The sequence below is a fragment of the Choloepus didactylus genome, chromosome 22, assembly GCF_015220235.1.
Source record: "Choloepus didactylus isolate mChoDid1 chromosome 22, mChoDid1.pri, whole genome shotgun sequence".
Lineage (NCBI taxonomy): Eukaryota > Metazoa > Chordata > Mammalia > Pilosa > Megalonychidae > Choloepus > Choloepus didactylus.
The window spans coordinates 15,189,395-15,196,172 of NC_051328.1; positions in this window are offsets into that span (position 1 = coordinate 15,189,395).

Here is a 6,778-nt window from a genome sequence, read left to right on the forward strand (position 1 = left end):
TAAGGTGGTTAAGAGTACTATGCAATTTTTTTTCAAATAAAAAGTATTGAAGGTATATAGCTTTATACATAGGACCTAGATTTGAGAAAATCTAGGGGAATTCTATAGTGGACATGGAAAACATTGACTTTGAAAAAAAATGTATTTTATTGAATATTTTTCCAAAGGGCTATATTCAAATTGAACTTATAGCCCACCTCATTCTAAATGTCAATTTCAATATTGAAATATAAGATATTTAATAACCCTGCCCCATCTCATCATCATGTACTATAAGACTACCTTAGCTGGAGTTGTTTTTCTGTGTGTTAGAAAGACCACGGGGTAGAACTGCAAGTTGGTATTTTTGTCAGTTTTGAAAATGCTATTCTACATCTTTACACAATTCAGTTTGGAAAGAGTGTACATGATGGAAGGGTCTTGGTCTTTGGAACGGAAAAGATTTTGCCAAATGCCCAGGCACATGATAAATATCCCAGTTTTCCAGAGGAAGAATCAGAGAGCCATCTAAAGTCCCACAGTTAAAGAGTGGAGCCAGAATTCAAACCCAGATGTTTCTGATTTCAAAGTCCATGAATCACTTCAAGTCAAGTGGTCTTTTCTATTCTATCAATGAATAAAGAGAAGTTATTTTCTGAGGTGTGATAGAATGTGGTGAGTTTCTACTTGTCTACTTGTATATTTGAGTGGCTAAGTAGATATTTGTAGGCAAATTACTCATAATATGCTTTAAGATTCTCCAATGAAAAGGCTAAACAAGTTTAATTACAGAAAGTCTCTGTGTGAGATTCCAGATGGAGCAGTCAGAAGACCACAAATGTTACAAATTCGAGTGGGGTCTGGAGAGGATGATTACAGAATGTAGCATTCTATCAATTAATTGTCACAAAAGACTAAATCAGACCAGCTGTTCCAATCTTCTTATTGAAGTCTGCATAGTTCATTGGAATAAAAATTTAGCAATATTTTTTTTTCCATTAAGATTTCTTATTTTCAACATTGCCTAATTCTAGCACTTATATGAAACCATCATCTTGCATTAAGTAAACTCATTTCCATTCTTTCTGGGAAAAAAATAATAAAACTTCAGCTGCATTAATGCTAACGGCTTATCTAGCATATTTAGAATAAACACAAAATTGTTATGATATTCTTTTTGTAATTTCATGGCAATATAATAAGAATTAGTATATGAACACCAGACTATAATAAAGAGGGGAATTAAAATTGGTCTCATATTTGCAGCAAGTAAACCTTTGGAAATAGGTTAAAATGCTCTAAATATCATAATACTTGGAATTATTTTTTCTCCTTGAAGTAAGTTCTACTTATCAGCGTGTTACAGAAAGTAACAATCATGTTTTCAGGGATAGGGAGATTTAAGACCTCAAAGTTAAGGTATGGAAAAAGGACTCATATCCTTTATATTATAAAATTAAATAAAAAACTTCCTCCCTGAAGCCCTCTGGGAAGACCTGCTATTTCTTCCCACCAGTAAGAACATAAAGGGAAGTTATCGAGGGCTGCTTTGGCTCAGGATCTCCCAGTGCTTATTCCTAACCTTATTGCACTCTCCTCCCAGCTGCATCTTGCCTGAACTCTTAACACCATTCAGTGAAGGACATCAGAGCCTGCCCTTCCACTCATCAGATTTGCTAATTCTACAAACTCTTCTTCGTATTTCTGGCCTGCACCCCTAAAACCTGATTTCTAGTTCTCCTTGAGTTCTGGGGTGGCCATGTTCCTGAGGATAGGAATTTGTGGAATAATCCCAACCCCCAAGCCCCATCTCCATTGCTAGTAAGGTGATCAATAGTCCTGCCTTTCACAGAACTAGAAGGGTTTTAGCATTGAAAGTTCCACGTCCGGGGAAATCCTTATTTCCAGGAAAAGCAAGAAGGTTGATCACCCCCAAACAATTTCTAGTATCCTATATACATGGGTAACGGGATTACTCCAAATGATCTCTCTCAAATCGTAATTTGTTGTAAAATGACATAATTGCTCTGCTATATATAATTCCACTTTGGTAGTTTTAGTCTTCTTAGAATGTTAGTGATCAACGAAATGATTATAACAAGCCATATTTTTCTTCTGTCTTTTAATTATGGATTTTAAACCAAAATGCCAAGAACTAATGATTGGTTTTCCAATGATTGTGTATGAAATCTGTCAAGCAATTTTGGATATCTAAAGAACACTGGGCTCTGTTCTCATAATAGTAAAGAAAAATGGCTTGGCAAATGTGAATGCCTGATGATCTTGTACAGAGGTGAAAAATTTCAAATAATTAACCTGAATTTTAATTATTTTCTTTGTTTTGGAAGCAGTAAGCATTTTTACCCCCTGGGAAGCCAGTTTTACTTAACATTATGGCAACAGAGACTTCCTTTTATTTGTTGCAAAAGAACACTTATCCGTATATACAGCATGTAGAAACAAAACTTGCTACTATGGAGAACCTCAAAGACAGCCATTCATTTGAATTCACATGCGTGGGCCACTTTTTCCTGTCTTATAATGCGTTCAACATTAGGAAAACCCAAAATCTTGAGCTGTACTTTTTCGTAAAATAGAACTGGCATTCAAAAGGGCATTCCACATTGCAAAGAATTCTTCCATTGTATTAAAAGCAGATTGATAGTTGAAAGTATCCAAAAATATGATGATGATTAAAGTATTTTCGTAAATATAAAACCTCAAAACCCGATTACCATATACTGACAAATCTTTTTTTTCTCGTAGAGTGCATAAATTAAAGGAAAGCAAAAAAACTTGGCAGGAAGGGACTGCAGGAATTTCAGTCAAATCAAATTAGCATTATTTTCATGAAAATGTAGGTTTACAAGACAAAAAAAAAAAACAAAATAGATCACCATCTCAGGTAATTACTCTGTATGGCATCTGCTCCCTTGGGTACGCATGTTATTTATAAAGCATTACTTTATGTTTCACAGGAGCAATACTGACAGAATTCCTATGTTCTATATTTACTTGATTGTAAGTATGTTACTAAAATTCTTTCGTAAATTTGGGGTCAAATATAAAATAAAGGTACTTGTAGTACACAAATAAGTAGTGCACTTTAATTTTATGTTCATATTAACTGAAAATATTTTTCACTGTTGTAAAGTTAGGAAAATGGCTATAGAAGGTGCGTATTCAGACGGTCAAACCATGGAAAATTATCAAAACAGGGTTTTCCCAAACCTTTGCAACTGAAAACACATATGCACACATATCTGTGTGTGTGTTTATGCCTGTGTACATATACATAAATATATATATATGTGTGTATACACACCACACACATACCACATGCACTTATATATATGTATATAAAAGTAATTTGTAGAACTCAATGAAAATTCTTATAAAGAAGAAAATTATGGACATTCATAATCCCATGAATAGTTAAGCTCTCAATATAGTTTATTTTGATTACCAGCCTTGACCTTTGCAGGCACTCATGTTCATGGTTTTGAAAAAACTAGGATAAACTTAGACTGCTATTTAAAATCTCCTTTTTAAAAATAACAAATCATTAATATTCCCCATGTCATGATTCTTTATATAGAACATTCATTGTTTTCTAATTTAATGACATTATTAACACTTCTGCAATGAACATCCTATTGTGTAAATCTTCAGACATTTCTATAATCCATAATTGTGCCATTAGAATAAATTTCCAAAATTAGCCTTGATGGAAAACAAATGCTTCATTAAAATATTCAATACATCCATGGTTCTTAAACGTTAGTGTCCATTAGAATCATCTGGTGGCCTTGTTAAAACCCAGACTGCTGGGCCCCACCCATAGTCTCTGAGTTTCTGATACAGTAGATCTGTATTGGGGCATGAGAATTTGTATTTCTAACAAGTTCCCTGGTGCTACTGGTCCAGGCACACTTTGAGAAACACTGTGACATATATTGCCCAATACTGGAAAATATAAACCATTTATTAAACCATTTAAGACTAAACATTGTAATATTAGCATTTGTTGATTGAGGAAATATATATATGTGCTTATGGTTCATGAATCCACTGTAACAATACTGAGGTCCACAGAGAGTAGGGATGGAATTTTTGCATTATAGGTCATTGATTTTTCTGCCATTTGACTTCAAAGCAAAACAAGTGCTCATTTTTCATACTTTCATATTTTACTATTGCCTTTTGCACACCCAATTTATTTGCTGATGAATAAACATTTTATGTTAACTTATGGTGGTGCTGACTGCCAGGCACAGGTAATTTTCAGCTTTGTTTATCAATTGCCATCACTAGAACAGTATATATTTTTATATACACATGCATGCAAATATTTCTTTCCTTTAGGCTTTGGATAGGGACACACAAAAAAACAGTACAAATACTAGGTATAAGAAGTATAGGTTTTTAAAAAAAGTATATGCTTGATACAAAAAGGTGGAATTAATGAAGAGGGCCAAAAAAGAATATTTAGCCTCAATAGGATACACAATGGACTTAAAGTGGTTGACTTTGGGTACAGTTAGGGAAGGGAAAATAAAGCACTTGCATATGATGGGAATATAACAGCCAATATTAATAGGGATTTGGCTTCTGTTTTCAGGTGTAGAGCGCTCTAAGTAGAAAATCCAGAAGAGATGAAATGGTAGGGTTCATGCTCCAAATCCCTGATTCAAACAGTACAGAAGCTATTCCTTCTTAATGGTTGGGCCAGCACCTCTTACTGACTCCTCCACCCCCTGCCTCAGCTCTTCTTCAGGTGCAGGCCTTCTAGGATGAAACTGAATTAGAGAATCTGACTTGCAACTAGAAGGGTAACAGGACTTTCAACCCCCTACTCCTTCAGTTTGCAGGATTCATTATCATAATGTCTGATTCATTAATCTCATCACTGTGGAGGAACTGGAAATTTGAGGGTGATGGCTGGGCTTGTTAAGACAGGAATAGCCAGGTTAGTTTACCAAGTCGTTTCCGGAAGCTTAAAAAGTATTTTCAGTGCAACAGTTCAAGAAGGGAAGGAACAAACAAGGCCTTATTATCTGCCTTTTTATGACACAGTGATCCCTCCCATTGGTTTTTCAATCAATTATATTTAACCAATCTGATTAGCAAATCCTCATGCCTAACTACAAAGAACCAAACGCTTGGAACAAATTTCCTATTTCTTATTGGCCTTGGGAGAAATATTCAAGTAGCAGAAATGACTACCACCCAGACACTACCTCCTTCCCCCTGCCCACGCCTTACACACAAACATACAATTGTGTCTAAAAAGCAAGGTGCAGTTAGGTGCTTTATAATATTTTAACTCTATTTTCTTACAATATCTATTCAGTGTCTTCATATTTAACAAAATATGATTGCCAGATGTTCTATATTTATAGAAAAGTTCTGCTGGGAAAGAAACCATGTCAAAAACATTTTGAATAGGAGTGGGGGTGGCAGGGGTCAAGCTGGTGGGAGGAGAATTTTTTGATACATCCCACAAACAAATTATCCCCCAACCCCTGCCATCTAACTTCAGAATTAGATCACAGACCAGACGTGTCTGTGATTTAAGTGCTGGTCTTGTGTGCTGGAAAAATGAAGAGTAGTACAATGATCTGGGCAAAGGAAATATTTTTACCCTTGCCCTAAAAAGTTGTAGGAAATCTTAATCTGTTTGACAAAGTCGGGGGACATGGCCAACATAGCAAAGGAAAAGGACAGTTGGATGGCTTAATACAAATTGTTCCTGGCATACATATGGCAAGATAAAAGTACCATTTCAGTGCCTGTCATATAGTAAGTTATAAATCCCTATTTTTTTTACATGTTCACTAGATGTGGCTAAATGATGTGTTATATCTTAGGACAGAACTGGAATTAGGAGATTACAAATTGGGCATGTCCTAGTCTGTGAACAGGCAGTTACTGATGAGGAGGTGAGGGAGGGCTGCAGTTCACCTTCAGTGACCTCTATTGGAGAGAAGATAGGTTAGTATTGCATCAAGAGGTATGTCCAGAGGTGGCCAGCAAGGAGTTTTGACTGTGTCCTGTGGCTATTTCTCCTTTCCTTGGTGTCCTGGGATGACTGGTCTAGGCACAGGGAGTTTATCTTCCTTGGCTGAGTTTGTAGAATCATAAGTTGATGGTTGAGAAAGACCTCTAGGTACGTGCATAAGAACCCTCCTCAATTTACCTGGCAAACCATCATTTACATGAGTTTGAAGAACTCCATTGAAAGGGACACTCAACTACCTGAGACCCCAGTTTATATTTTTAATTTTTTTGATTTTTTAATTAATTAATTTATTAGAGAAGTTGTATATTTATAGAAAAATCAAGCAGAAAATACAGAGTTCCCATATTCCTGCCTTCACACACACAGATTTCTCTATTTACAATGTGGTTATCTTTGTTACAATTCAGAAAACAATATTATGATTATACTATTAACTATAGTCCATAGTTTACATTGGGGTTCACTGATTCTGTTGTACAATTCTATGGGTTTTTTTTTTTAATTTGTTCTAGTAACATATATACCCTAAAATTTCCTCTCTCAACCACATTCAAATATATATTCACAATGTTGTGCTATCATTACCACCATCAATTACCAATATGTTCCCATAATTCCCAGTAGAAACTTTGTATATTTTAAGCATAACTTCCTATTCCACCTCCACCACATCCCCTGGGAACCTATATATATATACTACATTGCGCTACTTGATACTCTAATATTTTCATCTATTAAGAAGGAGAGCAGTTTTTTTCCATGCTATTACAGATGAGA